The sequence below is a fragment of the Triticum aestivum genome, chromosome 2B, assembly GCF_018294505.1.
Source record: "Triticum aestivum cultivar Chinese Spring chromosome 2B, IWGSC CS RefSeq v2.1, whole genome shotgun sequence".
Classification (NCBI taxonomy): domain Eukaryota; kingdom Viridiplantae; phylum Streptophyta; class Magnoliopsida; order Poales; family Poaceae; genus Triticum; species Triticum aestivum.
In genome coordinates, this window is record NC_057798.1 from 15,167,678 (window position 1) to 15,184,291 (window position 16,614).

At 46.1% G+C, this 16,614-nt stretch overlaps 1 pseudogene; it reads left to right on the forward strand.

Moving 5' to 3' along the window:
- Positions 1-7,093: 7,093 nt before the first annotated feature.
- LOC123038754 (UDP-glucose flavonoid 3-O-glucosyltransferase 7-like) lies at positions 7,094-11,182 on the forward strand (annotated as a pseudogene).
- Positions 11,183-16,614: the final 5,432 nt, after the last annotated feature.

Sequence of the window (16,614 nt, forward strand, 5' to 3'; positions counted from 1 at the left end):
CATGCGGTGACATGGCGTAGTTTGCGTGCTATAGTGCGTGTGGGCGGGCTTGACTCCTACCACACGTGTGGGCATTAGCGTTGTCCAAAAAGACAAGGAAGTATTTCGCACGTCTCCAAACACGCTCTAAAAGCATAGCATGCTTTGAGCAAAACCTCAATGTTTTTTGCTTTCAGTGAAATTTTATAGAAATCTAGTATATCTATTTTTTCCGGGTGCGGAATCTGCTATATCTAAGAGAATAATGGCAACTAAGTTATTTATCTCAACAAGCAAGCATTGCCATCTCATCATACAATTATGAATGTGATAGTGCTCACATTAACATGCAATCATGCATGAGAAAAAACCACCACAACATTCAACCATGCATGGGAAAATGTTGTTATTAAATCATAACACTGATATTTAATAAATATTGTTACAACTATAGATAATAAAATTTAAAAAGTCGCATATATTTTAAATTTTGGTTCTCATGTTGTCAGCCCAAATTTTCATCAACGATTCTCACAACAAGGCACAGAGTATCCTCTAGTTTCTTTATTTTCAGTAACTATCTTTTTGTCAAAATATATCAGCAATTTCGATAGTACACACAAATTCAATTTTTAAAATATATGGTTTAATCATAGTAAAATTCAATTGAAAATTTTGGTCATTTCGCCGAAATGAAAAACCCGAAATCACTGAATTTCAGAGCAATTCAATGAATTTGGCCAATAGTTGAAATATTTTTTTTAAATTGAAGTTCAAAACCTTAGCACCGCTACACAATTGTACAAAACCCTGAAAGTAGAGTCCGATTTCCATTCATATATCAAGTTATACAAAAACTCCGTTGTGACGCACAAATGGATGGTGACGGTCATCCGGAGCTCAATCACACGGTTGCTGGCACTGAACTTCTTTGTTTTGCGACATGCATGCCTCGTCTGGTGCTGATCCCTACCGCTGAACGATCAACTACAGTGCACCGACATAGTCGGACCAACATGCATTGAACTTGCCCAATGTCAAGGTATACGATCGTCGTACCATGATCGTTCTAGGTCAATTCCTTCAACCTTCTGGTCAGTTTTCTCTAGAAAAATGGCACTGAGAGCAGCAATAACAGTCTCTAGCTAGTAGGTTGCGGATCAAGTTTGCTGTTGATGGAATGGTTGGGATGCGTCTGACAAGAGCATGGAGGTCAGTTACACCATAGGAAAAAATGTTAAGGGGTCACCTCTATACTTCCTAGTGGCGGGGCTAGCATCGAATTACGTCTTAGGTTGTGCTAGCTTGAGCGATGAAATTTCGTGATTTTCTCACTGTTAAAGTTAAGACACAGCGTAAAGATCAAGGAATTTTGGGTGAAAATCAACTTCATGGATCGACTCCCGTCCCTCGTCTTCTACTAGTGGTTTAGGGGGTGGAACAGCTCCCATTTTAGCCAATATTCTTATTCCAGGTTTTGTTTGGCACAATCTGCTTACCTTATAGAAATTATATCGAGCGAACATCAGGTCGTCATCTCCTTGGCCTCTCCACGAGACACACTTCCGATGGTTTTTAAACAGTAATTACACACTGCATTAAACATGGGGATTACAACATGTACACACGTGGAAACCATACAAGACTACTAGAAAGACCGGTGACATGAAGCTAACCACCGCCGGGACCCAGATCTGGTAAAGCACCTTTCGACTATTAACCGTGTTCGCTCAAACCCACACCACCTACTCCACTCATCATTGGGTCGCCAACACAGCACAACCTAGATAGCAGACCACCTGCTCCTCACTGTTTGGGATCTGAACATGGAAGCCACCGCATAGCAATGGAGCTCCCTGCTATCATTAGAGGGAGACCTTCTACCTCACTCGTTGGCTCCCTAGCCCCCTATTGTGCTCCCATCCATTCCACGTCTCTGCAATATCATGGAGATTTGCCTCAAGAGAAGCACAAATAACGGCTTGGTGAGTCAATTTGCAGCAAAGGGGAGGCTCCAAACCACCCTACAGCTGGTCGATCTCACGGTTGACCGGATATTCGAGACACAGACACGGATGCTCCAAACGAGGGCAAGACATAGGTGCCATCACCTATATCTTGGTTCCTTTGGGGCAAGTGCCCGTAGACGGTGGCTCCAGACCAAAAGGAGAAACAACAGAATGGTGGCGACATGCAAGGAGCGACAACATGTGGCTCGCAGTAGAGGCCCCTGGTAGTAGAAGCACATGGCCCAGAGGAGAGGCATCAGGGAGCATTAACATAGGCTAGCAGTGGTGTGCAACGAGCAGATTGAGATGACCTGCATCGGTGTGTCGAGGAGCAACAACACGTGACCATGGCCACGTGTTGAAGGTCCGCATAACGTTTATCATAGAGCCATGTCGGTAGGAGTTGGAGCCACAACATAGACTATCTCTAGCCTTTACCTTAAAAAAACTTTAACTCCCATTAAAACAACTTATACGAAATTAACACCCACCTATCCCTCCCCCTTACCATAATCCTCCAAAAATATACATTTTGGTCCCTCAATACTTACCCCTATAGCCCAACTCTCCGCAATATAGATTTTCCCCGCTCATGTCTCACGGCACCAACCCAACTCACGTCACCACCTCACCCATCGCCTTTGGCGACCCACAGTATCCATCCTGAGCCTCCTCCCTGCAGCGACGCCTTTCTTCCCCCTTATCCATTCTCCCCGGTGTCAAAATCTGTCGGAAACCACCATCTTCGTGGCTGCAGCCGCCGGAAAGCTCAAGAAGCATGGCGTCGAAGACTGATTTGGCCTGGAATGGAGCCACCAAAGCACCATAGTTCCGTCAGCTTCCTGCGTGCAACCCCTAGCCAGACATCGACACATAAATCAGTCGAGTTCAGCTCTACCGAGTTTCCTGTCCCTTCATTGGCTCACATTCATTGTCGACGACACCGGGATTTGGTGTTGCGGGCGGCTAGCAGCACTGTCGGCCTCTTCCACGTCTGCCACTCGCCGTGAGAGCTCCATCGTCTGCCATGGAAGCTGATACCTCCTCCATGGGCAAAGCGTTTGGCCATTTGCCCAAATTTTTTTTCTACTTCAATTTCTACATTTATTGTCTCAAATTGACCATGGAACACTATAGTGTGTAAATGAAGAGATCGTGGGAGATACTTTGATGATTCTTCTTCGGAGGAGGGAGAATAAGAAGATGATGTTTCGGGATGGATTGAAGGATCGAGAGCCAACAAACTCACAACCAACTCCAAGATGATCTTGTTGATCATCATTGGCAACTTCATAGAACTTGATTCTTCTTCTTTTACATGTTTTATTTGGATTATTAGTTCGTTTGAATCTCATGGTGTGTTAAATTTGAATGTTGAAGTTTCGCAATACTGAAATTTATATGTACTTGAATTGTGTACATATGAAATCTCAAGTATCTAATTAATGTGTTGTGAAAATATACGACCAAATTGACTTTGTATGTAAATTTTGGAAAAAAAAGAAATGGCTTTAGGTGGTTAAAGGATAGGCAAAGTTTAGACGGTCTACCAGCAAAAAAGTTTTAGGGAAGGGCTCCATGCAAAAGAGTTTAATTCCTCTAATTTTAGGAAATTAAAGGATAAGAAAAGTTTAGACGGTCTACCATTAACATAGGAAGTAAGTTTTGATGTGTGTGACGTTATTTAGTTTTCTTATGATTATGAACAGATTGCGAATGATTTTGTAGACAACAGATCACCCATTAATTTGGGTCTCTCGTATACTGGGTTAACTTGTCTGTCTAATATATGGTCTCCTTTCCAGGTCACAAGTCACCAATTGCTATGACGTGCAAAGAGGTTAATCAGTAGCTTCGACCTAGATGTCTCGTATACGCTTGAAATAACTATCTAGTGATATATGTGTGCGGGAGAGATGCATCGTAACACATCAATCAGAAAGTTGGTGCATCACACAGTTTGCATCCATAGTCTCGAAAACAGTACACGGTAGCTAGATACTGTAGGGTGCCCAAGGCCTATCATCAACTTGAACAAACTTTTAAGAGACCAACCGGGTGTTTGCCCATTTGGCAAACAAAGTATCTTTCCCAAAACATGCGCTTACACTCTTGAAACATGTTAAAAGAAAACCAGAACGACGAAACCAAACTGAAAAATAGAAAACGGCACGAAGACGCTGCTGGACAAGAGCACATGATGCAATAAACCCATCACCATGATCCGACCACTTGCGCCTAAGCTATGGGACAATGGCACCAAGAGGCATCAGGACGCAGAGTGTTGCCGCCTCTGCTAGGTCCGCAAATTAGGGTTTTCACCCAGGAGCTCTGGCCAAGTGAGAGATCCACGACGACATCTTTATATACAAAACAACACCCGTGAGCACCGCCGCCGCTGGTGCAAAAGCATGAAGCTTTCATTTGGACCCCCTCCCCCCTCACACCACCTAGAGGAACCCAAGCAAAATCACAACGAGGTCCCGACCATGTGATCCAGACCTGGGCACCGCCGCCTCCGTCAAAAGAGCATGCGCCAGGGCCACCCACCTCTGCGCCCCTTCCAACTCATACGACCAACAAGTACAGCAACTATGTCAACCATGTAGCCTGTCGGAGAGCCGCCTGGCATCCAGCCATCTGGAGCCACCGCATAGGCTCAATCCACCTGTATGGGAATCAAGCAACTGCCACACAATCCAAGGGAACCCTACCATACCGGAAGAACGGAGAGAGCTAGCCTAAAGCCGACACACAAGATGTCAGACGATGATGATCTAGACCACACATGGAGGGACCCAGTTCCGGACAGGGGGGGTGGGGGTTTCTCGCCTTGCCCTTGTACCAGCACCTAGGCCCGTGTGGACGGCCCACTACCGACAAGCAGCACGGAAAGAGGCATTGTCGGCACACCATCAGACATGTCCACTCCATATTTGGATGGGGGCCGCCAAGCAGCCAACTGTCCAGTCACCTATATAGCTTTGGCCGCGCCAGTCAGACATACATCAGAAGCACCCTTGACGAGTCAACCTCCACCAGCACTAGTCGATGACCTCCATCCAGCCGCTATCGACGGTCCACACAACCGTAGATGAGAGCCTGCACAACTCATCTGCTGCCGCCCAAGCCCGCCGGAATGAGACAAACCAGGTAGGCCACTACCAAACGAAAGCCCTCTCCACAAGCAATTGTAGAGGCGGCTGACTGCGGCCCAATCTGCCCGCAGCATGCTCTCAGCCTCCGTCACGTGCCACAGGAGCCCACCAGATCTCGATGCCTTGCTCTAGGCACCGGTCCCCTGCCCGGGCACGCCCCACCGCTACACAGACCACCGCGTCGCATTTAGGCCCCCACGCCACCGCCTTGAAGCACTGCTGGCACACCGCTGCTTCCCGTGCACCAGTCTGATGGTGCCATCCCATGCCTACACCAACCGCGCATGGTGTGACATAGCGCTTCGCCCGGTCGCGCCTTCCAGAGGTGGCGATGGAGGAGAAGTAGGGGAGTGGCTGGCGGTTAGGCTTCTTGCCGGTCACTCGTGGTAGCGATGTGGGAGGAAGGGTTTTTCTTCTCTTCGTTTAATGAAAGACGAGGGTAAACATACACTTACAACCATGTATAGTTTTAGCGTAAGAGTTTCCTGTGGAAGTTAATTAATCTTTTTTTTGCACGGATCTTTCTGATCATATTAATTAACAAGTGAAAAGATTGCACGGATCATATTGATCTTGTTAATTTACGGGAGAAAAGAGCGATGCTGCACGCTTGTACTAGACGAAAATAAAATTTACTGTTTAGAACGAATTAAACAATGGAAGCTAACCAACAAGAAGCTAAAAATCTACTCCCCCTTTCGGTTTATAGGGCGCAATTCAAACATCTCACCAACCACGGTAGATGGTGAGTGGGGGAATAATTTTTGTAGTTTGCAAAAATTCTCAATTAATTGGCTTGTTTTTCAGAAGAAATTGTGTTTACCAATGCATTAATTGTAATGCATGCATATGTAACCAATAAATGACCAAGAGATTTTACATGCATTGGTGAGTTTTTTGTAATCCTTATATGCAACGATTTCTAGCACCTTGAAATCTAGAACATATGGATGCATGAGAGCAATGAAATTGAGACCTATAGAATGGAAACAAAATTTTCAATAAGATCCCAATAAACCGAAATGGAGGAAGTATACAGTAAAGACTTTATTAGTAGCTAAGCCTTTCATACACTTCAATGCACCTGCACAATGCAAGAGGCCTTACTCGTGATTTTAGTTCAATGCATACCAGCCATAACCACCGATATCCAAGCATGGGTAAATTCCGACCGACAAATCTACGTACTAAAGGGTCATACAACCTTCACTATCGTACGTAGTAGTAGTAGTTCGCCAGACCACGCCTCCTACCGCATCGATCACTATCATCGAACGTGGTGGGAATCCCTTCTCCTCGTGCAAATTAAAAGCGGTCATCAACAGTTTGCTTGTTAGTTACTCCTTTCATCCAAGAATAAGTCTATATCTAGGTTTTGTCTTAATCTGAAGTTTCAAAATTTGACCAATCTTATAGGGAAAAGTAGCAGTATTTATGCCGCTAAAATAGTATCACTTGATCAGTTTCAAAATGTACTTTCATAATATACCAATTGATGCTATACACTCCCTCCGTTCCATAATGTAGTGCGTATAGATTTTTTGAAAAGTCAAATTTTGCAAATTTTGACCGAGTTTATAGAGAAAACTATTTTTATATAGTATTAATTATATAAAATATAAAAGTACATCTTATGATGAATCTAATGATATATGTTTTGCATTCTAGATGTAGATATTTTTCTCGACGGATTTGATCAAAGTTTGTGAGGTTTGAGTTTTAAAAAATGTCAATATGCATTAAATTATGAAATGGAGGGAGTATGATACTATTCTTTTCTATAAAATTGGTCAAAATTTTGAAATTTTAACTTAGAATAAAAGGTAGATGTACACTTATTTAGGAATGAAGGGACTAGAACGTACCACTCATCCAACTAGCCCTTGTTGACCCTACAACTACAAGAACTGATGGTGTCGGTAGGGTGGCTCGATTGGCTGGGCATGCATGCAGTCATGGCACCCACATAGCCGGCGTTGTGCATACTATTCTTCCCGCTCCCCCCCCCCCCCCCGCCCCCGCTACCTCATTCGGATGGCTGACATGGCGGTGATCTTCGCCGCTCAGGTGCACCATCCTCACCACGCCCTTCCAGGCATCTACCATCTACCATCTGCTCCGTGGTCTCGGGTGCGAGTATCAACATCCACCATGATCCATGGATTCTGAGAGGCGGCTCCACTCGACCGCTTGGTCAGACCTATGTTCATGGCGTAAACAAGGCCCCGGACCTATTGACAGAGGATGGGACAACTTGGAATGAGGAAATTGTGGACACCATGTTCACCCCGGATGATGCTGCAGATGTGAAGCAAATAGCAATTGGAGGACCGGACCACTAGTAGAAAAAGGACCTTATATGAGACACATTAGTCCCGGTTCGATTTTGGCCCGGTACTAATGGTACCATTAGTACCGGTTCGAACGGCTATGCATTAGTGCCGGTTCGTGTTGAACCTTTAGTACCGGTTCGTGCCACGAACCGGTATTAAAGGGGTGGTGGCAGGCTGGTGTCAGGCCGGGGCCCCACGAGCCCCTTTAGTCCCGGTTTGTGGCACAAACCGGTACTAAAGGGCCAACCTTTAGTACCGGTTCGTGCCGCGAACCGGCACTAAAGGGGTCTAACCTATAGTCCCGGTTGGAGATACAAACCGGGACTATATGACAATTTTCAGACTTGGAAAAATCATAACTAAATCATCCTAATTCAGAAAAATACATATAATATATCAAAATTTGCAGAACAAAAAGATTGATCCGCTGAAACAACAAGTGCAGACTTGGAAACGAGGGAGAATAGAACCCGAAAGTTAAGCGTGCTCAGGCTAGAGTAGTGAGAGAATGGGTGACCGTCCGAGAAGTTAGATGATTTCGAATGATGAGGGGTGATTAGAGATTAGATATTAAATTGAGCAGTGGTGAGGGGTGATTAGAGATTAGAGGTTAAAATAATTCAAAAAATCGAAAATCGAAAAAAAATCAAATATTTTTTACAAAATTTAAAAAGAAATTCAAAAAAAAATGACAAACCGGTACTAAAGGTCCCCCATACCACGGCGCGAGCTCACGCCACGTGGTGGGCCTTTAGTGGAGGTTCGTGCCGAACCAGTACTAAAGGGGGGGGGGGTTTAGTCTCCACCCTTTAGTGCCGGTTGCAGAACCGGCACTAAAGGCCCTTACGAACCGGTTTTAAAGCTCCGGTTTCTACTAGTGGACTCAGAGGATTTCCTTGCTTGGAATCTTACAAAAAATGGCATTTCTTCGGTAAAGTCAGCATACCACCTGAGAATGTCACTGAATAGAGCTCGGTCCGGACAGCCGGAATCATCAAGCTCGGCGGCAAGACACAAGGGATATCTTTCTATTTGGGAGACTAGCGCACCGGCGAAAGTAAAAATTCATATGTGGCGGATGATTCGCAATGGGCTTGCTGTTGGAGTGGAACTCCATCGGCGACGCATAAAACCTGGAGTCTTTTGTGTTGTGTGCGGGAGAGAGGAGACTATGATGCATCGCTTTTGGGCATGTCAACATGCGGTTCAGTTTTGGGAGCAATTGCAACAAAAATTCGGTTTAAGAATGGAATCACCGCCAAGGCATATTGAAAATCATCGAGCTCTCGCATCATGGTTGCTTGACTGGCTTGCCGGGGCCTCTGAGGAGGAGAAGGATATCTTATTGCAGGCGGCGTACGGATTGTGGCTGGCAAGAAACGATGCTAGAGATGGAAAAAGGATAGCTCAGCCACATGAAATAATAGCTATATTAAAGGTGCAGCTCACGGACTGGAAAACTGCACATGAGACGAGGGCGTCACAACCGGAGCCAAAGACCATATAGCGTTGGGAACCTCCTGACGAGGGATGGGTGAAGATCAACTCCAACGGCGCGGTCTCAAGACATGGAGACAAGGGAGGAGGTGGTGCGGTATTCAGAGACCACAACGGAGCGTTTAGAGCCGCTCTTTGCCATTTCTTCCCCAATATTGTAGATCCTGAGCCGGTGGAAGTATTGGCTTGCAGGCGAGCTGTACAGATGGCGATCAATCTTCATATCCAGAGAGCTCATTTCGAATTGGACAGCCAAGCTGTGGTGCAGATGCTTAATTGTCCAGACAAGAGTTTATCAGCAGTAGGGCCTTGGGTGCAGGAAATCAAGACGATGCTCAACACGTTGGTGGAAGCCAAAGTTTCTTGGGTGCGTCGTTCAGGGAATGTAGGCGCTCATAAGCTTGCTAAAGTAGGCGTAGGTGATAATCGGTCAGAGATTTGGGTGGGTTCCCCACCAGACTTTTTGCTTGATGTAATTGCAGACGAGATTCCTAGTTTTGTTTAAATAAAGCGGCATGATTTCCCCTAAAAAAATATTCTGGTCCGTCGTTGACCATGCCAACAATAAGAAGGGCGCTTCCCTAGGGGTGGTGGATGTTGTCATCGTTCCTTTCCCTAACGTCGGGCTTCCCCTTAGCGTTGAGAGCGGGACGGGCCTGACATCCAAGGACTACAACGACAGATTCCTTCGGACGGCAGAGCTGCTCTGGGAGCCCTTCCGCCGCTTCATGTCCGACCACCATGATGAGATCGACGCCGTTGTCTCCCACGGTATCTTCCACTGGTCCGTGGACGACGACTCGGAGCATGGCATCCCGCGCATCACGTTCCTCGGCACCAGCATGTTCCCCCGTTCCTGCACGGAAGCCATGCTGCGCAGCAACCCGTTCGATGTTAGGCAATCCAAACATAAGTTAGTATTAATTAGGTAAGTTTGAGATTACCAGTACGTGTAGTCATGTTTGAGTCCTGTTAGGATTAGTATAAAGTGTGATCAGCGTGGCCGGTAATTAGGAAAGTATGGGCCTTTGCCAGTCAGGTTAGGGCATATGTACAATGGTTCTATCTTATGAGTGTCATGTAGGATAAATGATTAGGTGGAGGAGAGAGAACTCATAAGAAAAAAGATTTGTTTTCTCTTATTTAAGAGAAGACAAGAGATGATCTCTTAACACAATATATCTCATCACATTTTTAGAAATTGCTAGTTATTGAAGATAAGGCTCAGAGATGACCCATTGTAGACTTTTTTTGTCATCTCTAGATTACATGCAAAACTTAAGCTAAGACTATTTTATCAACCATTGTACATGCCCTTAGAGCTAGCTTTGGCGTATGGTATTTGGAGTTGGTGTTCGAATACGATTTGTGTCCGGCTAGCTAAGGCGTCCCTGCGTGTATATATGCACGGGGTTTTGCGTGAGTTCTGTAACCGCGTGAGTGAAAAGGACAAAAAGAAATAAAGAGGAAAAAAGTGGGCGGGACAAGGGCCCTTTGGCTATTAGTTTTTGTGCGCGTGTGTTCGTGTTATTCTGATGTGATCGATCCTGGGGGCGAATTTCCAACATTTGGGGCATGCTCCGACGATCGTCTCCCTGCCGAGGCTGCCGCACCGGGCGGTGGAGCTGCGGAGCCAGATGATGGACCCTGCGAAGCGGCCACATGAGTGGGCATTGTTCCAGCTCATCCACGCCACGGATCGGCGGAGCTACGGCGAGCTCTTCAACAGCTTCCATGAGCTGGAGCTGGCCTACTCCAAGCACTACCGCGCCACACTCCACCGCCGAGCCTGGCTTGTCGGCCCGGGTGCGCTCGCAAGCGACGGCGGGAAGGATGTGGCGTCAAGAGGCGCCGTTGCTGGTGCACTCTCGCCAGAGGCCATCGCGTGCCTGCGGTGGCTCGACAAGAAGCCGGCCAGTTCGGTGGTGTACGTCTCCTTCGGCACAATGACCAGCATCTCGCCGGAGCAGACGCGGGAGCTCGCCCGCGGCCTTGACCTCTCGGGCAAACACTTCCTGTGGGTCTCTGATAAGTTCACCAAGTGTATGCAGCGCAGTACCTGTTATGTCCACATGATGGCCTTCTTCGAAAAGCATGTTTGGGTGCACACATATGTGGAGACATTTCTTTTGGCATATCTTATCACCTTGTCCAATATGCAGAGCCAAAACCGAACACTGAGGTTCTTTCTCAACACATCCGCTAGTGTATTTGTTGCAGGAAGTGTACTTGGCACAATGTACAACACCTTGGTAAAATCATCTGCTATTTGTACTAGACGTGGATGTTCTGCAGGGTCTACACTCCCGAATGCCAGTTTCTTGAAAAGGTATTTCAACTCGTTATAAGACAGAACACTTAGAAAAACAGGCTGCACTGATCCAAACCGGGCTAACATTTTAAGTTTACTTATGATGATGATCTTGCTTCCTCTGCTCATTCTTATGAGAAACGAGTGAAACATTTTCCATTCATCATCGCCTACATCAGAAACAAACTCAATAATTACCAACATCGTCCCAGACATGGTCCTTCCATGGTCAAGTATGGTCAAGAGGTTGTGTCCATTCAAGTGCAAAATAGAGGAGAAGCGTGAGTGAACCCTTTCGTCGCCACACACATGAGCAACCAAGGTTTTCCTTCCAACGCCAACACCACCTATGATTGGAAGGACTGCAAGTGCATGATCACCAGGATGGTTGTTGTTCTCCAACAAGAAGCTCAACAGCTTTTGCTTCTCATTGTGTCGGCCGAACATGAAATTGTCAGTGTAAAGATAAACGTCATATGGCCTACGGCACATGCGCTCACATCCACCCAGAAGAAATATAAATTCTACCATATTAGCAATAGCATTTTCTAAGCTTTCCAGGGTACCATGTGACTCGAGGCACATTGCCTTGTCATCCTTCTTGGGTGTTGTTCGAGAATGCTTGAAAGGAATGAATTGCAAGCTGCTGCTAGACGAGTCATTGATGCTAACCTTGTCGGAGCCTGCTCTGTCTTGGAGGGCACAATACCTCAATTTGTCCAGCACACTATCCGTGGTACATGGCCTCTGAGAGTGTCTTGACCCACATCATCATCCTGGAGTTGGTTATGTATCGTGTGTCTGCCTCCTCAATGATGGTGCAAGCTCTCATCAGGAGGTGCTGCAACCTCTGCACCACCTTCTCCTCTAATTGGGCATGGCTCAAGGAGTTGTACTTGTTCATTACGAAGGAGATGAACTATCTCACAAGTTCACTTGCAACTGCAGACATGGCACTCTCCATGGCTAGGATTGATGAGGTAAGCTGTTTGGCCAGTCCCTTGACAAATTTAACTATGCTGGCCTCTTACAAGTCTTATGGAGATTCTTGGCAAAATGGAAAAAGTCTCCATGTGTGACTTTGACTGGGACAAGTGGGTGGTTAAAACATGGAGTACAAGAAGCATGGAAAATGCACCAGTACTTAGTATTCATGGTGGGTCAAAATTAATTATTGTTGATTAGCTTTGCATTTTTCTATCATTGGACTCTTTTTACACGACATATGAGTAATCTTCCAGAGGACATGTAACCAATTTGCTTGTACATTTGCTCCGTTGTTCAATCTTTAATCGAAAACTGTTGCATGCTCGTGCATTTTTGATAGTTTAGGATTGGCCTCATGTTGGTCTCCACAGTAGGGTAAATATGGGAAAGGAAAATAGCATGATGCAACTTGCTTTTGTTTCGTCTTTGAATCAAAAGTCTCTAGACAAATTAAGTGGCCACTGCCAAACAAGTCTCAGATAGACTCTTTCCAATGTGGGAAAGTCTGCAGGGGCACGTGTCTAAACTGTACACACAAATACTTGTCTAAATGTCGAAACATGTGGCAAGGACAAGCCAACAATCCAACCGGCATGAAAAGGTTTGACTACTATTTCTAATATATTCAGTAGCTATGTTCAAATTAAGGATTAAATATTCTTTTGCCCTCAGTGGTGTCTGTGTGCTCAGTTTTGCCCTCAGATGCGAATTGTGCTCAATTTTGCCCCTAGTCCATGCGCACCGACTCGTCCGTGAACTCTGCCGTCTCCGTCAGGTCAACGTTTTGACTCGGCCCTTACAAGTGGGACCAGGTGGCAGAGATGGCCAATTCTATTCAGACCGTTGCACGCATGGCTTGTGGGACCCAACAGAGAGCCGTTGAGCAGAAAGCCGTTGCGGGTGTGCTATATAAGCGGGCGACACACAGCGGCGGTGACCACGGCGACAGAGAGCACGGCGGAGACCACGGCGAGAGAGAGAGAGCGCGGCGGTGGGAAGCTAGCTGTGGAGGGCGCGACGGTGTTGAGATCCCCTTTGGCTCCGAGCTCCATGTCTTCCTCAAGCTCCCGCGCCACCTCCACTACTAGGAAAATGCTTATACGTAGAAGTTTACCAGTAGCGTTTGTTTGGGCTCCCACGCTACTGATAATTACCAGTAGCGCGTGGTACAAAGCGCGCTACTGGTATGGCTTACCAGTAGCGTTGGTTTCTTTTGGGCACGCTATTAATAAATATCTCCCGTGGACAAGACGTAGTAGTCGTGCATATCGTAAAACCTGCGCTATTACTAAGTGAAAAGCAATAACGCAGGTGAGACACCCCACGCTACTACTACCCCGATCCACTCGCACCACCGAACTCTCTCGTCAATTCCTCAACAACAAAAACTCTCGCGACCTCACCCCCACCCCTCTGTCGACCACCTCTCCCCCACGATCTCCACCCCGCAGGCACCACCCATGCCGGCCAGTTCCGGCGAGCTCCGGCCACGCGCCACACGCCCATCTCCTTTCCCGACTTGCCTCTGCCCGCTCTACCATCTCCGCCCGATGGATTTAACGCTAGCAGCCTCTCCGGCGTTCACGCGCGACCCACCGGCTCCGGCGGCTAACCCTAGAAGAGGCACTGCCGATGGGGCGGCGGGGGTCGACCGGAAGGGCACAGGGACGCTGCCGCCCAAGGCCATTCTTTTTCCTCCGGGCTCCGCGGGCAGCAGCAGCAGCCCCTCCGTCGACTACGCCGCGGCATTGAGAGCCGGGGCCGTCGCAGCTGGGGGAGCCGAGCTCTGCGGCGGCGCGGGTGATGTGGGACGGCCCCGTGGTGGCGGAGACGGGGGAGGCGCCCAACGCGGCGGCGCATCCGTTCGACCCCAAGCTGGTGTCCAGCCGGCCGCCGGCAAGCAGGTGATGGCCTCTGCGATGTGCTGCTGTTGTTTCTTGGAGTTCTTGGAGTCTATGGAGTCGTTCCTGAGTGTTTCTTGGCTTCCTCGAGCAGTTCAACTCATTGCACACCGAAGAGGCGATGTGTAGGAATGTGGAATTGTGATCTCTAAGTCTGTTCAAATCTTGGGGTTGTGGATAATTTAGTGGTAGAAACGGAATCAAATCTGGGCAAATGTTCGGGACACTTTGACGATTAGGAATTTTCCGATTATTACTCGAGCTCTTCTTGCGGCGCGTTATCAAATTTAGAGGTATGCGAGGATCTTGTTGTGGTTATTCGCAACTGTTCAAAATTTAGTTGTCCAGGCTTGTGCTAATTGATTTTTAGTAGTATTTGGTATGATAGCATGTTTTGCACTTTTGCTGCAAGTGAAAAATGTGGGGATCATGTTTTGGCAGTGGTTGCTGTCATATTTTGTCAAGAAATCTTGATGCCAAAATGTATCAGTTTCTAGTTTCTAGTGTAGATGAATGTCGTTATATATAGGCGAAGTTAACCTGAATGTTTGCTCGGGATTACTTGACTTGACGTACATGCTGATTGCAAAAATAATACGTATTTCACAGGTTACTGTTATACATGGAAATCTAAGTGCCTTTCAGGAGGAAATACAATCAGTTCACCATGTTGTCCGCACTCTGGTAAGTAGTGGAGTACTACCTTTCAGGCTTGCACTGCACACACTTCTATTTGTGTTCAATATAATCTCTTCCCCTTAGAGTAGGACTTCTAGTAGTAAGTACAAACTAAATCTCTTACTCTTTTGCAGGATACAAAGCTTGGACGCCTTGCATATACTCAAGTAAGTAGAAATTCCTAGACCACAGTTTGTTTTTCTATAGAGATTATGTGTTGCTAGCCCTTTTAACTGAAATATCTTAGGATCACACAACACGAGGAATACATGAGTTATGTGAGTTCAGTAAAAGATTGGATCGGAGTCCAAAAGCTGATACTCTTAAGGCAAGTCCCGAGAATATCTCGTACCTTATTCGCTACAGTGTGCTTGTTTTATTGTGGCCATTTCCATGATGCGTCTACAGCCATATCAGCATCAGGACTAAGTATGCTAGCTGGAACTACATCAATACCTAAAAGGGTAAGAGCATCTCTTTGCATTTTGTTTGTTAATCTTCTTATGGTCTGTTGACACTATCTTATGGTCGTGGAACTTTGACCCTGCCATTTTTTTGACATGGTATCTTGGAGTGTCTATTTTGTACATATAATATATTGTAAGATTCTACAGCTGTTATTAGTAATTCTGTTATAGAGTATCTTGGTGTATTCAAGGGAAGTTTTTGAAATCCTATTGAAAATATTTTTCAAGGAACTCGAGGCGAATGTCTCGGTTTCGAAGAAGCAGAAAATGAAGAAGTTGTCTAACCATTTGACCTGTCTTGGTTTGCTTGACTCTAATTGTGTAGCTTTTGCATCAATTCATTTAGATCCAATGTTGCCTCGTGTAAAGAATAAACCATGTATCTTGCTTCAGCTTTTATTTTTGAATTGGGACAAAATATTCTAAGAGAACTTCCACATTCACTCATGGCAATGTATGATAATAAAGTATGTTGTATCATTGGTTTCAGACATCTGGACAAGAAGAAAAAGAAGTGCAAGGTTGGTAAGGTCGAGACTCATCTTGAATTCCTTGGACGTGAAAAGGTTAAATTTGGTGAAGTTGTCGAAGCTCCACCAAAGTTATCATTCCCAAAGGTGCCTTGTCTACTCAAAACCTTGTATGCTATTAGATTTGGTCCGATTAGTATGAAGGGTTGATCGAACTTTTGAAGGACGCCCCATATACTTCAGTGCTTGTATGTTTGTCTTAGATTCTTATGGTCTGATCTCTGCCAATATGAATTTGACTGTTGGCATTTGTTGTTACCAAATAGATCACTTTTCAGCCATTTAGAAATGAGAAGTTGACTTCTTGTAAATGTGAATTTGGTGTACAGGATTTGACAATGAAAAATAATGTTATATGATGAATGAGTGATATTTTTAACAACCAAAGTGATGTTTGACATTGAGCTTTCTTATTCTTGCAGCACACTGTTAATAGTACTATTTCGTTGAACAAATGCAATTTGCGTACTAACAAGTTTTCACTTTCCCATGTGGGCGCTGAGGTGATCGACGCTGACTAGCGCGGCCTGGTGGCGCTGTGCTCTTCGACCACTCGGAGGCGGACTTCACCGTGAAGCTCGGTTGCCACGTCACACGGATGATCGTCCAGGTGATTCCGACGCCGGAGGTCGCCGATGTGGAGGACCTCGACGCCACCGTCCGAGGGAGGGTGGATTCGTGTCCACCGGCGTCTGAACTCCGAGCCTTGTAGATACATCTAGAGAAGTGGTCTGTTTAGGTTGGTGGTAGACCACTAGGGAAGG